Raw genomic sequence first — 25,440 nt, 5'->3', positions numbered from 1 at the left:
CCGGTCCTAGGATGCTTGTTTCCAGTACAGGGAGTACCTGACCTGGCAGTTCGGGCTGAACTGTTGCCATAGGGCACAGGGTCAAGACTGATTTGCATATGGCTGGGTCCAAACTGGAATGGCATGGTGAGCAAAAAAACGATTGACTAAGGCCCAGATCTCTGTACTGGGGTGAATGTATGACATTGTTCTGCATTCTGTCCATCAACAGTTCTTTTTGCATTTGTCACCCCGAGTGGGACGGGTATGCTCAGATGTGAGTCCCGTGCTCTCCATGCCACTGGAATCAAGCTATCCTGGCTGAAGATGGGTGAAACCCTGAAACTGGTCCTAGGATGCTTGTTTCCAGTACAGGGAGTACCTGGCCTGGCAGTTCGGGCTGGACTGTTTCCACAGGGCACAGGGTCAAGACTGATTTGCATATGGCTGGGTCCAAACTGGAATGGCATGGTGAGCAAAAAAATGATGGACTTAGGCCCAGATCTCTGTACTGGGGTGAATGTATGACATTGTTCTGCATTCTGTCCATCAACAGTTCTTTTTGCATTTGTCACCCGAGTGGGACGGGTATGCTCAGACGTGAGTCCCGTGCTCTCCATGCCACTGGAATCAAGCTATCCTGGTTGAAGAGGGGTGAAACCCCGAAACCGGTCCTAGGATGCTTGTTTCCAGTCCAGGGAGTACCTGGCCTAGCAGTTCGGGCTGGACAGTTCCCATAGGGCACAGGGTCAAGACTGATTTGCATATGGCTGGGTCGAAACTGGAATGGCATGGTGAGCAAAAAAGTGATGGATGTAGGCCCAGATCTCTGTACTGGGGTGAATGTATGACATTGTTCTGCATTCTGTCCATCAACAGTTCTTTTTGCATTTGTCACCCCGAGTGGGACGGGTATGCTCAGACGTGAGTCCCGTGCTCTCCATGCCACTGGAATCAAGCTATCCTGGCTGAAGAGGGGTGGCGCCCCGAAACCGGTCCTAGGATGCTTGTTTCCAGTCCAGGTAGTACCTGGCCTGGCAGTTCCGGCTGGACTGTTCCCATGGGGCACAGGGTCAAGACTGATTTGCATATGGCTGGGTCCAAACTGGAATGGCATGGTGAGCAAAAAAACAATGGATTTAGGCCCAGATCTCTATACTGGGGTGAATGTATGACATTGTTCTGCATTCTGTCCATCACCAGTTCTTTTTGCATTTGTCACCCCGAGTGGGACGGGTATGCTCAGACGTGAGTCCCGTACTCTCCATGCCACTGGAATCAAGCTATCCTGGCTGAAGAGGGGTGAGACCCCGAAACCGGTCCTAGGATGCTTGTTTCCAGTCCAGGGAGTACCTGGCCTGGCAGTTCGGGCTGGACTGTTCCCAGAGGGCACAGGGTCAAGACTGATTTGCATATGGCTGGGTCCAAACTGGAATGGCATGGTGAGCAGAAACACAATGGATTTAGTCCCAGATCTCTGTACTGGGGTGAATGTATGACATTGTTCTGCATTCTGTCCATCAACAGTCCTTTTTGCATTTGTCACCCCGAGTGGGACGGGTATGCTCAGACGTGAGTCCCGTGCTCTCCATGTCACTGGAATCAAGCTATCCTGGCTGAAGAGGGGGTGAAACCCCGAAACCGGTCCTAGGCGGCTTGTTTCCAGTCCAGGGAGTACCTGCCCTGCCAGTTCGGGCTGGACTGTTCCCATATGGCAATGGGTCAAGACTGATTTGCATATGGCTGGGTTCAAACTGGAATGGCATGGTGAGCAAAAAAACGATGGATTTAGGGCCAGATCTCTGTACTGGGGTGAATGTATGACATTGTTCTGCATTCTGTCCATCAACAGTTCTTTTTGCATTTGTCACCCCGAGTGGGACGGGTATGCTCAGACGTGAGTCCCGTGCTCTCCATGCCACTGGAATCAAGCTATCCTGGCTGAAGAGGGGTGAAACCCCGAAACCGGTCCTAGGATGCTTGTTTCCAGTCCAGGGAGTACCTGGCCTGGCAGTTCGGGCTGGACTGTTCCCACAGGGCACAGAGTCAAGACTGATTTGCATATGGCTGGGTCCAAACTGGAATGGCATGGTGAGCAAAACAAACAATGGATTTAGGCCCAGATCTCTGTACTGGGGTGAATGTATGACATTGTTCTGCATTGTGTTCATCAACAGTTCTTTTTGCATTTGTCACCCCGAGTGGGACGGGTATGCTCAGACGTGAGTCCCGTGCTCTCCATGCCACTGGAATCAAGCTTTCCTGGCTGAAGAGGGGTGAAACCCTGAAACCGGTCCTAAGATGCTTGTTTCCAGTACAGGGAGTACCTGGCCTGGCAGTTCGGGCTGGACTGATCCCTTAGGGCACAGGGTCAAGACTGATTTGCATATGGGTGGGTCCAAACTGGAATGGCATGGTGAGCAAAAAAATGATGGATTTAGGCCCAGATCTCTGTACTGGGGTGAATGTATGACTTTGCTCTGCATTCTGTCCATCAACAGATCTTTTTGCATTTGTCACCCTGAGTGGGACGGGTATGCTCAGACGTGAGTCCCGTGCTCTCCATGCCACTGGAATCAAGCTATCCTGGCTGAAGATGGGTGAAACCCTGAAACCGGTCCTAGGATGCTTGTTTCCAGTACAGGGAGTACCTGGCCTGGCAGTTCGGGCTGGACTGTTTCCACAGGGCACAGGGTCAAGACTGATTTGCATATGGCTGGGTCCAAACTGGAATGCCATGGTGAGCAAAAAAATGATGGACTTAGGCCCAGATCTCTGTACTGGGGTGAATGTATGACATTGTTCTGCATTCTGTCCATCAACAGTTCTTTTTGCATTTGTCACCCCGAGTGGGACGGGTATGCTCAGACGTGAGTCCCGTGCTCTCCATGCCACTGGAATCAAGCTATCCTGGTTGAAGAGGGGTGAAACCCCGAAACCGGTCCTAGGATGCTTGTTTCCAGTCCAGGGAGTACCTGGCCTGGCAGTTCGGGCTGGACTGTTCCCATAGGGCACAGGGTCAAGACTGATTTGCATATGGGTGGGTCCAAACTGGAATGGCATGGTGAGCAAAAAAACGATGGAAGTAGGCCCAGATCTCTGTACTGGGGTGAATGTATGACTTTGTTCTGCATTCTGTCCATCAACAGATCTTTTTGCATTTGTCACCCTGAGTGGGACGGGTATGCTCAGACGTGAGTCCCGTGCTCTCCATGCCACTGGAATCAAGCTATCCTGGCTGAAGAGGGGTGAAACCCCAAAACCGGTCCTAGGATGCTTGTTTCCAGTCCAGGGAGTACCTGGCCTGGCAGTTCGGGCTGGACTGTTCCCACAGGGCACAGGGTCAAGACTGATTTGCATATGGCTGGGTCCAAACGGGAATGGCATGGTGAGCAAAAAAAACAATGGATTTAGGCCCAGATCTCTGTACTGGGGTGAATGTATGACATTGTTCTGCATTCTGTCCATCAACAGATCTTTTTGCATTTGACACCCTGAGTGGGACAGGTATGCTCAGACGTGAGTCCTGTGCTCTCCATGCCACTGGAATCAAGCTATCCTGGCTGAAGAGGGGTGAAACCCCGAAACCGGTCCTAGGATGCTTGTTTCCAGTTTAGGGAGTACCTGGCCTGGCAGTTCGGGCTGGACAGTTCCCATAGGGCACAGGATCAAGACTGATTTGCATATGGCTGGGTCCAAACTGGAATGGCATAGTGAGCAAACAAACAATGGATTTAGGCCCAGATCTCTGTACTGGGGTGAATGTATGCCATTGTTCTGCATTCTGTCCATCAACAGATCTTTTTGCATTTGTCACCCTGAGTGGGATGGGTATGCTCAGACGTGAGTCCCGTGCTCTCCATGCCACTGGAATCAAGCTATCCTGGCTGAAGAGGGGTGAAACCCCGAAACCGGTCCTAGGATGCTTGTTTCCAGTCCAGGGAGTACCTGGCCTGGCAGTTCGGGCTGGACTGTTCCCAGAGGGCACAGGGTCAAGACTGATTTGCATATGGCTGGGTCCAAACTGGAATGGCATGGTGAGCAAAAACACAATGGATTTAGTCCCAGATCTCTGTACTGGGGTGAATGTATGACATTGTTCTGCATTCTGTCCATCAACAGTCCTTTTTGCATTTGTCACCCCGAGTGGGACGGGTATGCTCAGACGTGAGTCCCGTACTCTCCATGTCACTGGAATCAAGCTATCCTGGCTGAAGAGGGGGTGAAACCCCGAAACCGGTCCTAGGCGGCTTGTTTTCAGTCCAGGGAGTACCTGGCCTGCCAGTTCGGGCTGGACTGTTCCCATAGGGCACAGGGTCAAGACTGATTTGCATATGGCTGGGTTCAAACTGGAATGGCATGGTGAGCAAAAAAATGATGGATTTAGGCCCAGATCTCTGTACTGGGGTGAATGTATGACATTGTTCTGCATTCTGTCCATCAACAGTTCTTTTTGCATTTGTCACCTCGAGTGGGACAGGTATGCTCAGACTTGAGTCCCGTGCTCTCCATGCCACTGGAATCAAGCTATCCTGGCTGAAGAGGGGTGAAACCCCAAAACCAGTCCTAGGATGCTTGTTTCCAGTCCAGGGAGTACCTGGCCAGGCAGTTCGGGCTGGACTGTTCCCATAGGGCACAGGGTCAAGACTGATTTGCATATGGGTGGGTCCAAACTGGAATGGCATGGTGAGCAAAAAACTATGGATTTAGGCACAGATCTCTGTACTGGGGTGAATGTATGACTTTTTTCTGCATTCTGTCCATCAACAGATCTTTTTGCATTTGACACCCTGAGTGGGACGGGTATGCTCAGACGTGAGTCCCGTGCTCTCCATGCCACTGGAATCAAGCTATCCTGGCTGAAGAGGGGTGAAACCCTGAAACCGGTCCTAGGATGCTTGTTTCCAGTACAGGGAGTACCTGGCCTGGCAGTTCGGGCTGGACTGTTCCCACAGGGCACAGGGTCAAGACTGATTTGCATATGGCTGGGTCCAAACTGGAATGGCATGGTGAGCAATAAAACGATGGACTTAGGCCCAGATCTCTGTACTGGGGTGAATGTATGACATTGTTCTGCATTCTGTCCATCAACAGATCTTTTTGCATTTGACACCCTGAGTGGGACGGGTATGCTCAGACGTGAGTCCTGTGCTCTCCATGCCACTGGAATCAAGCTATCCTGGCTGAAGAGGGGTGAAACCTCAAAACCGGTCCTAGGATGCTTGTTTCCAGTTTAGGGAGTACCTGGCCTGGCAGTTCGGGCTGGACAGTTCCCATAGGGCACAGGATCAAGACTGATTTGCATATGGCTGGGTCCAAACTGGAATGGCATGGTGAGCAAACAAACGATGGATTTAGGCCCAGATCTCTGTACTGGGGTGAATGTATGCCATTGTTCTGCATTCTGTCCATCAACAGATCTTTTTGCATTTGTCACCCTGAGTGGGACGGGTATGCTCAGACGTGAGTCCCGTGCTCTCCATGCCACTGGAATCAAGCTATCCTGGCTGAAGAGGGGTGAAACCCCGAAACCGGTCCTAGGATGCTTGTTTCCAGTCCAGGGAGTACCTGGCCTGGCAGTTTGGGCTGGACTGTTCCCATAGGGCACAGGGTCAAGACTGATTTGCATATGGGTGGGTCCAAACTGGAATGGCATGGTGAGCAAAAAAACGATGGATGTAGGCCCAGATCTCTGTACTGGGGTGAATGTATGACTTTGTTCTGCATTCTGTCCATCAACAGATCTTTTTGCATTTGTCACCCTGAGTGGGACGGGTATGCTCAGACGTGAGTCCCATGCTCTCCATGCCACTGGAATCAAGCTATCCTGGCTGAAGAGGGGTGAAACCCTGAAACCGGTCCTAGGATGCTTGTTTCCAGTCCAGGGAGTACCTGGCCTGGCAGTTCGGGCTGGACTGTTCCCACAGGGCACAGGGTCAAAACTGATTTGCATATGGCTGGGTCCAAACTGGAATGGCATGGTGAGCAAAAAAAACAATGGATTTAGGCCCAGATCTCTGTACTGGGGTGAATGTATGACTTTGTTCTGCATTCTGTCCATCAACAGATCTTTTTGCATTTGTCACCCTGAGTGGGACGGGTATGCTCAGACGTGAGTCCCATGCTCTCCATGCCACTGGAATCAAGCTATCCTGGCTGAAGAGGGGTGAAACCCTGAAACCGGTCCTAGGATGCTTGTTTCCAGTCCAGGGAGTACCTGGCCTGGCAGTTCGGGCTGGACTGTTCCCACAGGGCACAGGGTCAAAACTGATTTGCATATGGCTGGGTCCAAACTGGAATGGCATGGTGAGCAAAAAAAACAATGGATTTAGGCCCAGATCTCTGTACTGGGGTGAATGTATGACATTGTTCTGCATTGTGTTCATCAACAGTTCTTTTTGCATTTGTCACCCCGAGTGGGACGGGTATGCTCAGACGTGAGTCCCGTGCTCTCCATGCCACTGGAATCAATCTTTCCTGGCTGAAGAGGGGTGAAACCCTGAAACCGGTCCTAGGATGCTTGTTTCCAGTACAGGGAGTACCTGGCCTGGCAGTTCGGGCTGGACTGTTCCCATAGGGCACAGGGTCAAGACTGATTTGCATATGGGTGGGTCCAAACTGGAATGGCATGGTGAGCAAAAAAATGATGGATTTAGGCCCAGATCTCTGTACTGGGGTGAATGTATGACTTTGCTCTGCATTCTGTCCATCAACAGATCTTTTTGCATTTGTCACCCTGAGTGGGACGGGTATGCTCAGACGTGAGTCCCGTGCTCTCCATGCCACTGGAATCAAGCTATCCTGGCTGAAGATGGGTGAAACCCTGAAACCGGTCCTAGGATGCTTGTTTCCAGTACAGGGAGTACCTGGCCTGGCAGTTCGGGCTGGACTGTTTCCACAGGGCACAGGGTCAAGACTGATTTGCATATGGCTGGGTCCAAACTGGAATGGCATGGTGAGCAAAAAAATGATGGACTTAGGCCCAGATCTCTGTACTGGGGTGAATGTATGACATTGTTCTGCATTCTGTCCATCAACAGTTCTTTTTGCATTTGTCACCCCGAGTGGGACGGGTATGCTCAGACGTGAGTCCCGTGCTCTCCATGCCGCTGGAATCAAGCTATCCTGGTTGAAGAGGGGTGAAACCCCGAAACCGGTCCTAGGATGCTTGTTTCCAGTCCAGGGAGTACCTGGCCTGGCAGTTCGGGCTGGACTGTTCCCATAGGGCACAGGGTCAAGACTGATTTGCATATGGGTGGGTCCAAACTGGAATGGCATGGTGAGCAAAAAAACGATGGAAGTAGGCCCAGATCTCTGTACTGGGGTGAATGTATGACTTTGTTCTGCATTCTGTCCATCAACAGATCTTTTTGCATTTGTCACCCTGAGTGGGACGGGTATGCTCAGACGTGAGTCCCGTGCTCTCCATGCCACTGGAATCAAGCTATCCTGGCTGAAGAGGGGTGAAACCCCGAAACCGGTCCTAGGATGCTTGTTTCCAGTCCAGGGAGTACCTGGCCTGGCAGTTCGGGCTGGACTGTTCCCACAGGGCACAGGGTCAAGACTGATTTGCATATGGCTGGGTCCAAACGGGAATGGCATGGTGAGCAAAAAAAACAATGGATTTAGGCCCAGATCTCTGTACTGGGGTGAATGTATGACATTGTTCTGCATTCTGTCCATCAACAGATCTTTTTGCATTTGACACCCTGAGTGGGACAGGTATGCTCAGACGTGAGTCCTGTGCTCTCCATGCCACTGGAATCAAGCTATCCTGGCTGAAGAGGGGTGAAACCCCGAAACCGGTCCTAGGATGCTTGTTTCCAGTTTAGGGAGTACCTGGCCTGGCAGTTCGGGCTGGACAGTTCCCATAGGGCACAGGATCAAGACTGATTTGCATATGGCTGGGTCCAAACTGGAATGGCATAGTGAGCAAACAAACAATGGATTTAGGCCCATATCTCTGTACTGGGGTGAATGTATGCCATTGTTCTGCATTCTGTCCATCAACAGATCTTTTTGCATTTGTCACCCTGAGTGGGATGGGTATGCTCAGACGTGAGTCCCATGCTCTCCATGCCACTGGAATCAAGCTATCCTGGCTGAAGAGGGGTGAAACCCCGAAACCGGTCCTAGGATGCTTGTTTCCAATCCAGGGAGTACCTGGCCTGGCAGTTTGGGCTGGACTGTTCCCATAGGGCACGGGGTCAAGACTGATTTGCATATGGGTGGGTCCAAACTGGAATGGCATGGTGAGCAAAAAAACGATGGATGTAGGCCCAGATCTCTGTACTGGGGTGAATGTATGACTTTGTTCTGCATTCTGTCCATCAACAGATCTTTTTGCATTTGTCACCCTGAGTGGGACGGGTATGCTCAGACGTGAGTCCCATGCTCTCCATGCCACTGGAATCAAGCTATCCTGGCTGAAGAGGGGTGAAACCCTGAAACCGGTCCTAGGATGCTTGTTTCCAGTCCAGGGAGTACCTGGCCTGGCAGTTCGGGCTGGACTGTTCCCACAGGGCACAGGGTCAAAACTGATTTGCATATGGATGGGTCCAAACTGGAATGGCATGGTGAGCAAAAAAAACAATGGATTTAGGCCCAGATCTCTGTACTGGGGTTAATGTATGACATTGTTCTGCATTGTGTTCATCAACAGTTCTTTTTTCATTTGTCACCCCGAGTGGGACGGGTATGCTCAGACGTGAGTCCCGTGCTCTCCATGCCACTGGAATCAAGCTTTCCTGGCTGAAGAGGGGTGAAACCCCGAAACCGGTCCTAGGATGCTTGTTTCCAGTACAGGGAGTACCTGGCCTGGCAGTTCGGGCTGGACTGTTGCCATAGGGCACAGGGTCAAGACTGATTTGCATATGGGTGGGTCCAAACTGGAATGGCATGGTGAGCAAAAAAACGATGGACTTAGGCCCAGATCTCTGTACTGGGGTGAATGTATGACTTTGTTCTGCATTCTGTCCATCAACAGATCTTTTTGCATTTGTCACCCCGAGTGGGACGGGTATGCTCAGACGTGAGTCCTGTGCTCTCCATGCCACTGGAATCAAGCTATCCTGGCTGAAGAGGGGTGAAACCCCGAAACCGGTCCTAGGATGCTTGTTTCCAGTACAGGGAGTACCTGACCTGGCAGTTCGGGCTGAACTGTTGCCATAGGGCACAGGGTCAAGACTGATTTGCATATGGCTGGGTCCAAACTGGAATGGCATGGTGAGCAAAAAAACGATTGACTAAGGCCCAGATCTCTGTACTGGGGTGAATGTATGACATTGTTCTGCATTCTGTCCATCAACAGTTCTTTTTGCATTTGTCACCCCGAGTGGGACGGGTATGCTCAGATGTGAGTCCCGTGCTCTCCATGCCACTGGAATCAAGCTATCCTGGCTGAAGATGGGTGAAACCCTGAAACTGGTCCTAGGATGCTTGTTTCCAGTACAGGGAGTACCTGGCCTGGCAGTTCGGGCTGGACTGTTTCCACAGGGCACAGGGTCAAGACTGATTTGCATATGGCTGGGTCCAAACTGGAATGGCATGGTGAGCAAAAAAATGATGGACTTAGGCCCAGATCTCTGTACTGGGGTGAATGTATGACATTGTTCTGCATTCTGTCCATCAACAGTTCTTTTTGCATTTGTCACCCGAGTGGGACGGGTATGCTCAGACGTGAGTCCCGTGCTCTCCATGCCACTGGAATCAAGCTATCCTGGTTGAAGAGGGGTGAAACCCCGAAACCGGTCCTAGGATGCTTGTTTCCAGTACAGGGAGTACCTGGCCTAGCAGTTCGGGCTGGACAGTTCCCATAGGGCACAGGGTCAAGACTGATTTGCATATGGCTGGGTCGAAACTGGAATGGCATGGTGAGCAAAAAAGTGATGGATGTAGGCCCAGATCTCTGTACTGGGGTGAATGTATGACATTGTTCTGCATTCTGTCCATCAACAGTTCTTTTTGCATTTGTCACCCCGAGTGGGACGGGTATGCTCAGACGTGAGTCCCGTGCTCTCCATGCCACTGGAATCAAGCTATCCTGGCTGAAGAGGGGTGGCGCCCCGAAACCGGTCCTAGGATGCTTGTTTCCAGTCCAGGTAGTACCTGGCCTGGCAGTTCCGGCTGGACTGTTCCCATGGGGCACAGGGTCAAGACTGATTTGCATATGGCTGGGTCCAAACTGGAATGGCATGGTGAGCAAAAAAACAATGGATTTAGGCCCAGATCTCTATACTGGGGTGAATGTATGACATTGTTCTGCATTCTGTCCATCACCAGTTCTTTTTGCATTTGTCACCCCGAGTGGGACGGGTATGCTCAGACGTGAGTCCCGTACTCTCCATGCCACTGGAATCAAGCTATCCTGGCTGAAGAGGGGTGAGACCCCGAAACCGGTCCTAGGATGCTTGTTTCCAGTCCAGGGAGTACCTGGCCTGGCAGTTCGGGCTGGACTGTTCCCAGAGGGCACAGGGTCAAGACTGATTTGCATATGGCTGGGTCCAAACTGGAATGGCATGGTGAGCAGAAACACAATGGATTTAGTCCCAGATCTCTGTACTGGGGTGAATGTATGACATTGTTCTGCATTCTGTCCATCAACAGTCCTTTTTGCATTTGTCACCCCGAGTGGGACGGGTATGCTCAGACGTGAGTCCCGTGCTCTCCATGTCACTGGAATCAAGCTATCCTGGCTGAAGAGGGGGTGAAACCCCGAAACCGGTCCTAGGCGGCTTGTTTCCAGTCCAGGGAGTACCTGCCCTGCCAGTTCGGGCTGGACTGTTCCCATATGGCACAGGGTCAAGACTGATTTGCATATGGCTGGGTTCAAACTGGAATGGCATGGTGAGCAAAAAAACGATGGATTTAGGGCCAGATCTCTGTACTGGGGTGAATGTATGACATTGTTCTGCATTCTGTCCATCAACAGTTCTTTTTGCATTTGTCACCCCGAGTGGGACGGGTATGCTCAGACGTGAGTCCCGTGCTCTCCATGCCACTGGAATCAAGCTATCCTGGCTGAAGAGGGGTGAAACCCCGAAACCGGTCCTAGGATGCTTGTTTCCAGTCCAGGGAGTACCTGGCCTGGCAGTTCGGGCTGGACTGTTCCCACAGGGCACAGAGTCAAGACTGATTTGCATATGGCTGGGTCCAAACTGGAATGGCATGGTGAGCAAAACAAACAATGGATTTAGGCCCAGATCTCTGTTCTGGGGTGAATGTATGACATTGTTCTGCATTGTGTTCATCAACAGTTCTTTTTGCATTTGTCACCCCGAGTGGGACGGGTATGCTCAGACGTGAGTCCCGTGCTCTCCATGCCACTGGAATCAAGCTTTCCTGGCTGAAGAGGGGTGAAACCCTGAAACCGGTCCTAAGATGCTTGTTTCCAGTACAGGGAGTACCTGGCCTGGCAGTTCGGGCTGGACTGTTCCCTTAGGGCACAGGGTCAAGACTGATTTGCATATGGGTGGGTCCAAACTGGAATGGCATGGTGAGCAAAAAAATGATGGATTTAGGCCCAGATCTCTGTACTGGGGTGAATGTATGACTTTGCTCTGCATTCTGTCCATCAACAGTTCTTTTTGCATTTGTCACCCCGAGTGGGACGGGTATGCTCAGACGTGAGTCCCGTGCTCTCCATGCCACTGGAATCAAGCTATCCTGGTTGAAGAGGGGTGAAACCCCGAAACCGGTCCTAGGATGCTTGTTTCCAGTCCAGGGAGTACCTGGCCTGGCAGTTCGGGCTGGACTGTTCCCATAGGGCACAGGGTCAAGACTGATTTGCATATGGGTGGGTCCAAACTGGAATGGCATGGTGAGCAAAAAAACGATGGAAGTAGGCCCAGATCTCTGTACTGGGGTGAATGTATGACTTTGTTCTGCATTCTGTCCATCAACAGATCTTTTTGCATTTGTCACCCTGAGTGGGACGGGTATGCTCAGACGTGAGTCCCGTGCTCTCCATGCCACTGGAATCAAGCTATCCTGGCTGAAGAGGGGTGAAACCCCAAAACCGGTCCTAGGATGCTTGTTTCCAGTCCAGGGAGTACCTGGCCTGGCAGTTCGGGCTGGACTGTTCCCACAGGGCACAGGGTCAAGACTGATTTGCATATGGCTGGGTCCAAACGGGAATGGCATGGTGAGCAAAAAAAACAATGGATTTAGGCCCAGATCTCTGTACTGGGGTGAATGTATGACATTGTTCTGCATTCTGTCCATCAACAGATCTTTTTGCATTTGACACCCTGAGTGGGACAGGTATGCTCAGACGTGAGTCCTGTGTTCTCCATGCCACTGGAATCAAGCTATCCTGGCTGAAGAGGGGTGAAACCCCGAAACCGGTCCTAGGATGCTTGTTTCCAGTTTAGGGAGTACCTGGCCTGGCAGTTCGGGCTGGACAGTTCCCATAGGGCACAGGATCAAGACTGATTTGCATATGGCTGGGTCCAAACTGGAATGGCATAGTGAGCAAACAAACAATGGATTTAGGCCCAGATCTCTGTACTGGGGTGAATGTATGCCATTGTTCTGCATTCTGTCCATCAACAGATCTTTTTGCATTTGTCACCCTGAGTGGGATGGGTATGCTCAGACGTGAGTCCCGTGCTCTCCATGCCACTGGAATCAAGCTATCCTGGCTGAAGAGGGGTGAAACCCCGAAACCGGTCCTAGGATGCTTGTTTCCAGTCCAGGGAGTACCTGGCCTGGCAGTTTGGGATGGACTGTTCCCATAGGGCACGGGGTCAAGACTGATTTGCATATGGGTGGGTCCAAACTGGAATGGCATGGTGAGCAAAAAAACGATGGATGTAGGCCCAGATCTCTGTACTGGGGTGAATGTATGACTTTGTTCTGCATTCTGTCCATCAACAGATCTTTTTGCATTTGTCACCCTGAGTGGGACGGGTATGCTCAGACGTGAGTCCCATGCTCTCCATGCCACTGGAATCAAGCTATCCTGGCTGAAGAGGGGTGAAACCCTGAAACCGGTCCTAGGATGCTTGTTTCCAGTCCAGGGAGTACCTGGCCTGGCAGTTCGGGCTGGACTGTTCCCACAGGGCACAGGGTCAAAACTGATTTGCATATGGCTGGGTCCAAACTGGAATGGCATGGTGAGCAAAAAAAACAATGGATTTAGGCCCAGATCTCTGTACTGGGGTTAATGTATGACATTGTTCTGCATTGTGTTCATCAACAGTTCTTTTTGCATTTGTCACCCCGAGTGGGACGGGTATGCTCAGACGTGAGTCCCGTGCTCTCCATGCCACTGGAATCAAGCTTTCCTGGCTGAAGAGGGGTGAAACCCCGAAACCGGTCCTAGGATGCTTGTTTCCAGTACAGGGAGTACCTGGCCTGGCAGTTCGGGCTGGACTGTTGCCATAGGGCACAGGGTCAAGACTGATTTGCATATGGGTGGGTCCAAACTGGAATGGCATGGTGAGCAAAAAAACGATGGACTTAGGCCCAGATCTCTGTACTGGGGTGAATGTATGACTTTGTTCTGCATTCTGTCCATCAACAGATCTTTTTGCATTTGTCACCCTGAGTGGGACGGGTATGCTCAGATGTGAGTCCTGTGCTCTCCATGCCACTGGAATCAAGCTATCCTGGCTGAAGAGGGGTGAAACCCCGAAACCGGTCCTAGGATGCTTGTTTCCAGTACAGGGAGTACCTGACCTGGCAGTTCGGGCTGGACTGTTGCCATAGGGCACAGGGTCAAGACTGATTTGCATATGGCTGGGTCCAAACTGGAATGGCATGGTGAGCAAAAAAACGATGGACTAAGGCCCAGATCTCTGTACTGGGGTGAATGTATGACATTGTTCTGCATTCTGTCCATCAACAGTTCTTTTTGCATTTGTCACCCCGAGTGGGACGGGTATGCTCAGATGTGAGTCCCGTGCTCTCCATGCCACTGGAATCAAGCTATCCTGGCTGAAGATGGGTGAAACCCTGAAACTGGTCCTAGGATGCTTGTTTCCAGTACAGGGAGTACCTGGCCTGGCAGTTCGGGCTGGACTGTTTCCACAGGGCACAGGGTCAAGACTGATTTGCATATGGCTGGGTCCAAACTGGAATGGCATGGTGAGCAAAAAAATGATGGACTTAGGCCCAGATCTCTGTACTGGGGTGAATGTATGACATTGTTCTGCATTCTGTCCATCAACAGTTCTTTTTGCATTTGTCACCCGAGTGGGACGGGTATGCTCAGACGTGAGTCCCGTGCTCTCCATGCCACTGGAATCAAGCTATCCTGGTTGAAGAGGGGTGAAACCCCGAAACCGGTCCTAGGATGCTTGTTTCCAGTCCAGGGAGTACCTGGCCTAGCAGTTTGGGCTGGACTGTTCCCATAGGGCACAGGGTCAAGACTGATTTGCATATGGCTGGGTCGAAACTGGAATGGCATGGTGAGCAAAAAAGTGATGGATGTAGGCCCAGATCTCTGTACTGGGGTGAATGTATGACATTGTTCTGCATTCTGTCCATCAACAGTTCTTTTTGCATTTGTCACCCCGAGTGGGACGGGTATGCTCAGACGTGAGTCCCGTGCTCTCCATGCCACTGGAATCAAGCTATCCTGGCTGAAGAGGGGTGGCGCCCCGAAACCGGTCCTAGGATGCTTGTTTCCAGTCCAGGTAGTACCTGGCCTGGCAGTTCCGGCTGGACTGTTCCCATAGGGCACAGGGTCAAGACTGATTTGCATATGGCTGGGTCCAAACTGGAATGGCATGGTGAGCAAAAAATCAATGGATTTAGGCCCAGATCTCTATACTGGGGTGAATGTATGACATTGTTCTGCATTCTGTCCATCACCAGTTCTTTTTGCATTTGTCACCCCGAGTGGGACGGGTATGCTCAGACGTGAGTCCCGTACTCTCCATGCCACTGGAATCAAGCTATCCTGGCTGAAGAGGGGTGAGACCCCGAAACCGGTCCTAGGATGCTTGTTTCCAGTCCAGGGAGTACCTGGCCTGGCAGTTCGGGCTGGACTGTTCCCAGAGGGCACAGGGTCAAGACTGATTTGCATATGGCTGGGTCCAAACTGGAATGGCATGGTGAGCAAAAACACAATGGATTTAGTCCCAGATCTCTGTACTGGGGTGAATGTATGACATTGTTCTGCATTCTGTCCATCAACAGTCCTTTTTGCATTTGTCACCCCGAGTGGGACGGGTATGCTCAGACGTGAGTCCCGTGCTCTCCATGTCACTGGAATCAAGCTATCCTGGCTGAAGAGGGGGTGAAACCCCGAAACCGGTCCTAGGCGGCTTGTTTCCAGTCCAGGGAGTACCTGCCCTGCCAGTTCGGGCTGGACTGTTCCCATATGGCACAGGGTCAAGACTGATTTGCATATGGCTGGGTTCAAACTGGAATGGCATGGTGAGCAAAAAAACGATGGATTTAGGCCCAGATCTCTGTACTGGGGTGAATGTATGACATTGTTCTGCATTCTGTCCATCAACAGTTCTTTTTGCATTTGTCACCCCGAGTGGGACGGGTATGCTCAGATGTGATTCCCGTGCTCTCCATGCCACTGGAATCAAGCTATCCTGGCTGAAGAGGGGTGAAACCCCGAAACCGGTCCTAGGATGCTTGTTTCCAGTCCAGGGAGTACCTGGCCTGGCAGTTCGGGCTGGACTGTTCCCACAGGGCACAGAGTCAAGACTGATTTGCATATGGCTGGGTCCAAACTGGAATGGCATGGTGAGCAAAACAAACAATGGATTTAGGCCCAGATCTCTGTACTGGGGTGAATGTATGACATTGTTCTGCATTCTGTTCATCAACAGTTCTTTTTGCATTTGTCACCCCGAGTGGGACGGGTATGCTCAGACGTGAGTCCCGTGCTCTCCATGCCACTGGAATCAAGCTATCCTGGCTGAAGAGGGGTGAAACCCCAAAACCGGTCCTAGGATGCTTGTTTCCACTACAGGGAGTACCTGGCCTGGCAGTTCGGGCTGGACTGTTCCCATAGGGCACAGGGTCAAGATTTATTTGCATATGGCTGGGTCGAAACTGGAATGGCATGGTGAGCAAAAAAGTGATGGATGTAGGCCCAGATCTCTGTACTGGGGTGAATGTATGACATTGTTCTGCATTCTGTCCATCAACAGTTCCTTTTGCATTTGTCACCCCGAGTGGGACGGGTATGCTCAGACGTGAGTCCCGTGCTCTCCATGCCACTGGAATCAAGCTATCCTGGCTGAAGAGGGGTGGCGCCCCGAAACCGGTCCTAGGATGCTTGTTTCCAGTACAGGGAGTACCTGGCCTGGCAGTTCGGGCTGGACTGTTGCCATAGGGCACAGGGTCAAGACTGATTTGCATATGGCTGGGTCCAAACTGGAATGGCATGGTGAGCAAACAAACGATGGATTTAGGCCCAGATCTCTGTACTGGGGTGAATGTATGCCATTGTTCTGCATTCTGTCCATCAACATATCTTTTTGCATTTGTCACCCTGAGTGGGACGGTTATGCTCAGACGTGAGTCCCGTGCTCTTTATGCCACTGGAATTAAGCTATCCTGGCTGAAGAGGGGTGAAACCCCAAAACCGGTCCTAGGATGCTTGTTTCCAGTCCAGGGAGTACCTGGCCTGGCAGTTTAGGCTGGACTGTTCCCATAGGGCACAGGGTCAAGACTGATTTGCATATGGCTGGGTCCAAACTGGAATGGCATGGTGAGCAAAAAAACAATGGATTTAGGCCCAGATCTCTATACTGGGGTGAATGTATGACATTGTTCTGCATTCTGTCGATCACCAGTTCTTTTTGCATTTGTCACCCCGAGTGGGACGGGTATGCTCAGACGTGAGTCCCGTACTCTCCATGCCACTGGAATCAAGCTATCCTGGCTGAAGAGGGGTGAGACCCCGAAACCAGTCCTAGGATGCTTGTTTCCAGTCCAGGGAGTACCTGGCCTGGCAGTTCGGGCTGGACTGTTCCCAGAGGGCACAGGGTCAAGACTGATTTGCATATGGCTGGGTCCAAACTGGAATGGCATGGTGAGCAAAAACACAATGGATTTAGTCCCAGATCTCTGTACTGGGGTGAATGTATGACATTGTTCTGCATTCTGTCCATCAACAGTCCTTTTTGCATTTGTCACCCCGAGTGGGACGGGTATGCTCAGACGTGAGTCCCGTACTCTCCATGTCACTGGAATCAAGCTATCCTTGCTGAAGAGGGGGTGAAACCCCGAAACCGGTCCTAGGCGGCTTGTTTTCAGTCCAGGGAGTACCTGGCCTGCCAGTTCGGGCTGGACTGTTCCCATAGGGCACAGGGTCAAGACTGATTTGCATATGGCTGGGTTCAAACTGGAATGGCGAGCAAAAAAACGATGGATTTAGGCCCAGATCTCTGTACTGGGGTGAATGTATGACATTGTTCTGCATTCTGTCCATCAACAGTTCTTTTTGCATTTGTCACCCCGAGTGGGATGGGTATGCTCAGACGTGAGTCCCGTGCTCTCCATGCCACTGGAATCAAGCTATCCTGGCTGAAGAGGGGTGAAACCCCGAAACCGGTCCCAGGATGCTTCTTTCCAGTCCAGGGAGTACCTGGCCTGCCAGTTCGGGCTGGACTGTTCCCATAGGGCACAGGGTCAAGACTGATTTGCATATGGCTGGGTTCAAACTGGAATGGCATGGTGAGCAAAAAAATGATGGATTTAGGCCCAGATCTCTGTACTGGGGTGAATGTATGACATTGTTCTGCATTCTGTCCATCAACAGTTCTTTTTGCATTTGTCACCTCGAGTGGGACAGGTATGCTCAGACTTGAGTCCCGTGCTCTCCATGCCACTGGAATCAAGCTATCCTGGCTGAAGAGGGGTGAAACCCCAAAACCAGTCCTAGGATGCTTGTTTCCAGTCCAGGGAGTACCTGGCCAGGCAGTTCGGGCTGGACTGTTCCCATAGGGCACAGGGTCAAGACTGATTTGCATATGGGTGGGTCCAAACTGGAATGGCATGGTGAGCAAAAAACTATGGATTTAGGCACAGATCTCTGTACTGGGGTGAATGTATGACTTTTTTCTGCATTCTGTCCATCAACAGATCTTTTTGCATTTGACACCCTGAGTGGGACGGGTATGCTCAGACGTGAGTCCCGTGCTCTCCATGCCACTGGAATCAAGCTATCCTGGCTGAAGAGGGGTGAAACCCTGAAACCGGTCCTAGGATGCTTGTTTCCAGTACAGGGAGTACCTGGCCTGGCAGTTCGGGCTGGACTGTTCCCACAGGGCACAGGGTCAAGACTGATTTGCATATGGCTGGGTCCAAACTGGAATGGCATGGTGAGCAAAAAAACGATGGACTTAGGCCCAGATCTCTGTACTGGGGTGAATGTATGACATTGTTCTGCATTCTGTCCATCAACAGATCTTTTTGCATTTGACACCCTGAGTGGGACGGGTATGCTCAGACGTGAGTCCTGTGCTCTCCATGCCACTGGAATCAAGCTATCCTGGCTGAAGAGGGGTGAAACCTCAAAACCGGTCCTAGGATGCTTGTTTCCAGTTTAGGGAGTACCTGGCCTGGCAGTTCGGGCTGGACAGTTCCCATAGGGCACAGGATCAAGACTGATTTGCATATGGCTGGGTCCAAACTGGAATGGCATGGTGAGCAAACAAACGATGGATTTAGGCCCAGATCTCTGTACTGGGGTGAATGTATGCCATTGTTCTGCATTCTGTCCATCAACAGATCTTTTTGCATTTGTCACCCTGAGTGGGACGGGTATGCTCAGACGTGAGTCCCGTGCTCTCCATGCCACTGGAATCAAGCTATCCTGGCTGAAGAGGGGTGAAACCCCGAAACCGGTCCTAGGATGATTGTTTCCAGTCCAGGGAGTACCTGGCCTTGCAGTTTGGGCTGGACTGTTCCCATAGGGCACAGGGTCAAGACTGATTTGCATATGGGTGGGTCCAAACTGGAATGGCATGGTGAGCAAAAAAACGATGGATGTAGGCCCAGATCTCTGTACTGGGGTGAATGTATGACTTTGTTCTGCATTCTGTCCATCAACAGATCTTTTTGCATTTGTCACCCTGAGTGGGACGGGTATGCTCAGACGTGAGTCCCATGCTCTCCATGCCACTGGAATCAAGCTATCCTGGCTGAAGAGGGGTGAAACCCTGAAACCGGTCCTAGGATGCTTGTTTCCAGTCCAGGGAGTACCTGGCCTGGCAGTTCGGGCTGGACTGTTCCCACAGGGCACAGGGTCAAAACTGATTTGCAGATGGCTGGGTCCAAACTGGAATGGCATGGTGAGCAAAAAAAACAATAGATTTAGGCCCAGATCTCTGTACTGGGGTGAATGTATGACTTTGTTCTGCATTCTGTCCATCAACAGATCTTTTTGCATTTGTCACCCTGAGTGGGACGGGGATGCTCAGACGTGAGTCCCATGCTCTCCATGCCACTGGAATCAAGCTATCCTGGCTGAAGAGGGGTGAAACCCTGAAACCGGTCCTAGGATGCTTGTTTCCAGTCCAGGGAGTACCTGGCCTGGCAGTTCGGGCTGGACTGTTCCCACAGGGCACAGGGTCAAAACTGATTTGCATATGGCTGGGTCCAAACTGGAATGGCATGGTGAGCAAAAAAAAACAATGGATTTAGGCCCAGATCTCTGTACTGGGGTCGATGTATGACATTGTTCTGCATTGTGTTCATCAACAGTTCTTTTTGCATTTGTCACCCCGAGTGGGACGGGTATGCTCAGACGTGAGTCCCGTGCTCTCCATGCCACTGGAATCAAGCTTTCCTGGCTGAAGAGGGGTGAAACCCTGAAACCGGTCCTAGGATGCTTGTTTCCAGTACAGGGAGTACCTGGCCTGGCAGTTCGGGCTGGACTGTTCCCATAGGGCACCGGGTCAAGACTGGTTTGCATATGGGTGGGTCCAAACTGGAATGGCATGGTGAGCAAAAAAATGATGGATTTAGGCCCAGATCTCTGTACTGGGGTGAATGTATGACTTTGCTCTGCATTCTGTCCATCAACAGATCTTTTTGCATTTGTCACCCTGAGTGGGACGGGTATGCTCAGACGTGAGTCCCGTGCTCTCCATGCCACTTGAATCAAGCTATCCTGGCTGAAGATGAGTGAAACCCTGAAACCGGTCCTAGGATGCTTGTTTCCAGTACAGGGAGTACCTGGCCTGGCAGTTCGGGCTGGACTGTTTCCACAGGGCACAGGGTCAAGACTGATTTGCATATGGCTGGGTCCAAACTGGAATGGCATGGTGAGCAAAAAAATGATGGACTTAGGCCCAGATCTCTGTACTGGGGTGAATGTATGACATTGTTCTGCATTCTGTCCATCAACAGTTCTTTTTGCATTTGTCACCCCGAGTGGGACGGGTATGCTCAGACGTGAGTCCCGTGCTCTCCATGCCACTGGAATCAAGCTATCCTGGTTGAAGAGGGGTGAAACCCCGAAACCGGTCCTAGGATGCTTGTTTCCAGTCCAGGGAGTACCTGGCCTGGCAGTTCGGGCTGGACTGTTCCCATAGGGCACAGGGTCAAGACTGATTTGCATATGGGTGGGTCCAAACTGGAATGGCATGGTGAGCAAAAAAACGATGGAAGTAGGCCCAGATCTCTGTACTGGGGTGAATGTATAACTTTGTTCTGCATTCTGTCCATCAACAGATCTTTTTGCATTTGTCACCCTGAGTGGGACGGGTATGCTCAGACGTGAGTCCCGTGCTCTCCATGCCACTGGAATCAAGCTATCCTGGCTGAAGAGGGGTGAAACCCCGAAACCGGTCCTAGGATGCTTGTTTCCAGTCCAGGGAGTACCTGGCCTGGCAGTTCGGGCTGGACTGTTCCCACAGGGCACAGGGTCAAGACTGATTTGCATATGGCTGGGTCCAAACGGGAATGGCATGGTGAGCAAAAAAAACAATGGATTTAGGCCCAGATCTCTGTACTGGGGTGAATGTATGACATTGTTCTGCATTCTGTCCATCAACAGATCTTTTTGCATTTGACACCCTGAGTGGGACAGGTATGCTCAGACGTGAGTCCTGTGCTCTCCATGCCACTGGAATCAAGCTATCCTGGCTGAAGAGGGGTGAAACCCCGAAACCGGTCCTAGGATGCTTGTTTCCAGTTTAGGGAGTACCTGGCCTGGCAGTTCGGGCTGGACAGTTCCCATAGGGCACAGGATCAAGACTGATTTGCATATGGCTGGGTCCAAACTGGAATGGCATAGTGAGCAAACAAACAATGGATTTAGGCCCAGATCTCTGTACTGGGGTGAATGTATGCCATTGTTCTGCATTCTGTCCATCAACAGATCTTTTTGCATTTGTCACCCTGAGTGGGATGGGTATGCTCAGACGTGAGTCCCGTGCTCTCCATGCCACTGGAATCAAGCTATCCTGGCTGAAGAGGGGTGAAACCCCGAAACCGGTCCTAGGATGCTTGTTTCCAGTCCAGGGAGTACCTGGCCTGGCAGTTTGGGCTGGACTGTTCCCATAGGGCACGGGGTCAAGACTGATTTGCATATGGGTGGGTCCAAACTGGAATGGCATGGTGAGCAAAAAAACGATGGATGTAGGCCCAGATCTCTGTACTGGGGTGAATGTATGACTTTGTTCTGCATTCTGTCCATCAACAGATCTTTTTGCATTTGTCACCCTGAGTGGGACGGGTATGCTCAGACGTGAGTCCCATGCTCTCCATGCCACTGGAATCAAGCTATCCTGGCTGAAGAGGGGTGAAACCCTGAAACCGGTCCTAGGATGCTTGTTTCCAGTCCAGGGAGTACCTGGCCTGGCAGTTCGGGCTGGACTGTTCCCACAGGGCACAGGGTGAAAACTGATTTGCATATGGCTGGGTCCAAACTGGAATGGCATGGTGAGCAAAAAAAACAATGGATTTAGGCCCAGATCTCTGTACTGGGGTTAATGTATGACATTGTTCTGCATTGTGTTCATCAACAGTTCTTTTTGCATTTGTCACCCCGAGTGGGACGGGTATGCTCAGACGTGAGTCCCGTGCTCTCCATGCCACTGGAATCAAGCTTTCCTGGCTGAAGAGGGGTGAAACCCCGAAACCGGTCCTAGGATGCTTGTTTCCAGTACAGGGAGTACCTGGCCTGGCAGTTCGGGCTGGACTGTTGCCATAGGGCACAGGGTCAAGACTGATTTGCATATGGGTGGGTCCAAACTGGAATGGCATGGTGAGCAAAAAAACGATGGACTTAGGCCCAGATCTCTGTACTGGGGTGAATGTATGACTTTGTTCTGCATTCTGTCCATCAACAGATCTTTTTGCATTTGTCACCCTGAGTGGGACGGGTATGCTCAGACGTGAGTCCTGTGCTCTCCATGCCACTGGAATCAAGCTATCCTGGCTGAAGAGGGGTGAAACCCCGAAACCGGTCCTAGGATGCTTGTTTCCAGTACAGGGAGTACCTGACCTGGCAGTTCGGGCTGGACTGTTGCCATAGGGCACAGGGTCAAGACTGATTTGCATATGGCTGGGTCCAAACTGGAATGGCATGGTGAGCAAAAAAACGATGGACTAAGGCCCAGATCTCTGTACTGGGGTGAATGTATGACATTGTTCTGCATTCTGTCCATCAACAGTTCTTTTTGCATTTGTCACCCCGAGTGGGACGGGTATGCTCAGATGTGAGTCCCGTGCTCTCCATGCCACTGGAATCAAGCTATCCTGGCTGAAGATGGGTGAAACCCTGAAACTGGTCCTAGGATGCTTGTTTCCAGTACAGGGAGTACCTGGCCTGGCAGTTCGGGCTGGACTGTTTCCACAGGGCACAGGGTCAAGACTGATTTGCATATGGCTGGGTCCAAACTGGAATGGCATGGTGAGCAAAAAAATGATGGACTTAGGCCCAGATCTCTGTACTGGGGTGAATGTATGACATTGTTCTGCATTCTGTCCATCAACAGTTCTTTTTGCATTTGTCACCCGAGTGGGACGGGTATGCTCAGACGTGAGTCCCGTGCTCTCCATGCCACTGGAATCAAGCTATCCTGGTTGAAGAGGGGTGAAACCCCGAAACCGGTCCTAGGATGCTTGTTTCCAGTCCAGGGAGTACCTGGCCTAGCAGTTCGGGCTGGACTGTTCCCATAGGGCACAGGGTCAAGACTGATTTGCATATGGCTGGGTCGAAACTGGAATGGCATGGTGAGCAAAAAAGTGATGGATGTAGGCCCAGATCTCTGTACTGGGGTGAATGTATGACATTGTTCTGCATTCTGTCCATCAACAGTTCTTTTTGCATTTGTCACCCCGAGTGGGACGGGTATGCTCAGACGTGAGTCCCGTGCTCTCCATGCCACTAGAATCAAGCTATCCTGGCTGAAGAGGGGTGGCGCCCCGAAACCGGTCCTAGGATGCTTGTTTCCAGTCCAGGTAGTACCTGGCCTGGCAGTTCCGGCTGGACTGTTCCCATAGGGCACAGGGTCAAGACTGATTTGCATATGGCTGGGTCCAAACTGGAATGGCATGGTGAGCAAAAAAACAATGGTTTTAGGCCCAGATCTCTATACTGGGGTGAATGTATGACATTGTTCTGCATTCTGTCCATCACCAGTTCTTTTTGCATTTGTCACCCCGAGTGGGACGGGTATGCTCAGACGTGAGTCCCGTACTCTCCATGCCACTGGAATCAAGCTATCCTGGCTGAAGAGGGGTGAGACCCCGAAACCGGTCCTAGGATGCTTGTTTCCAGTCCAGGGAGTACCTGGCCTGGCAGTTCGGGCTGGACTGTTCCCAGAGGGCACAGGGTCAAGACTGATTTGCATATGGCTGGGTCCAAACTGGAATGGCATGGTGAGCAAAAACACAATGGATTTAGTCCCAGATCTCTGTACTGGGGTGAATGTATGACATTGTTCTGCATTCTGTCCATCAACAGTTCTTTTTGCATTTGTCACCCCGAGTGGGACGGGTATGCTCAGACGTGAGTCCCGTGCTCTCCATGCCACTGGAATCAAGCTATCCTGGCTGAAGAGGGGTGAAACCCCGAAACCGGTCCTAGGATGCTTGTTTCCAGTCCAGGGAGTACCTGGCCTGGCAGTTCGGGCTGGACTGTTCCCACAGGGCACATGGTCAAGACTGATTTGCATATGGCTGGGTCCAAACTGGAATGGCATGGTGAGCAAAACAAACAATGGATTTAGGCCCAGATCTCTGTACTGGGGTCAATGTATGACATTGTTCTGCATTCTGTTCATCAACAGTTCTTTTTGCATTTGTCACCCCGAGTGGGACGGGTATGCTCAGACGTGAGTCCCGTGCTCTCCATGCCACTGGAATCAAGCTATCCTGGCTGAAGAGGGGTGAAACCCCAAAACCGGTCCTAGGATGCTTGTTTCCAGTACAGGGAGTACCTGGCCTGGCAGTTCGGGCTGGACTGTTCCCATAGGGCACAGGGTCAAGATTGATTTGCATATGGCTGGGTCGAAATTGGAATGGCATGGTGAGCAAAAAAGTGATGGATGTAGGCCCAGATCTCTGTACTGGGGTGAATGTATGACATTGTTCTGCATTCTGTCCATCAACAGTTCCTTTTGCATTTGTCACCCCGAGTGGGACGGGTATGCTCAGACGTGAGTCCCGTGCTCTCCATGCCACTGGAATCAAGCTATCCTGGCTGAAGAGGGGTGGCGCCCCGAAACCGGTCCTAGGATGCTTGTTTCCAGTACAGGGAGTACCTGGCCTGGCAGTTCGGGCTGGACTGTTGCCATAGGGCACAGGGTCAAGACTGATTTGCATATGGCTGGGTCCAAACTGGAATGGCATGGTGAGCAAACAAACGATGGATTTAGGCCCAGATCTCTGTACTGGGGTGAATGTATGCCATTGTTCTGCATTCTGTCCATCAACAGATCTTTTTGCATTTGTCACCCTGAGTGGGACGGTTATGCTCAGACGTGAGTACCGTGCTCTCCATGCCACTGGAATTAAGCTATCCTGGCTGAAGAGGGGTGAAACCCCAAAACCGGTCCTAGGATGCTTGTTTCCAGTCCAGGGAGTACCTGGCCTGGCAGTTCCGGCTGGACTGTTCCCATAGGGCACAGGGTCAAGACTGATTTGCATATGGCTGGGTCCAAACTGGAATGGCATGGTGAGCAAAAAAACAATGGATTTAGACCCAGATCTCTATACTGGGGTGAATGTATGACATTGTTCTGCATTCTGTCGATCACCAGTTCTTTTTGCATTTGTCACCCCGAGTGGGACGGGTATGCTCAGACGTGAGTCCCGTACTCTCCATGCCACTGGAATCAAGCTATCCTGGCTGAAGAGGGGTGAGACCCCGAAACCAGTCCTAGGATGCTTGTTTCCAGTCCAGGGAGTACCTGGCCTGGCAGTTCGGGCTGGACTGTTCCCAGAGGGCACAGGGTCAAGACTGATTTGCATATGGCTGGGTCCAAACTGGAATGGCATGGTGAGCAAAAACACAATGGATTTAGTCCCAGA

The sequence above is a fragment of the Triturus cristatus genome, chromosome 1_1 (genome assembly GCF_964204655.1).
Source record: "Triturus cristatus chromosome 1_1, aTriCri1.1, whole genome shotgun sequence".
In the NCBI taxonomy this organism is placed as follows: domain Eukaryota; kingdom Metazoa; phylum Chordata; class Amphibia; order Caudata; family Salamandridae; genus Triturus; species Triturus cristatus.
Note: the sequence above shows the minus strand (reverse complement) of the source record.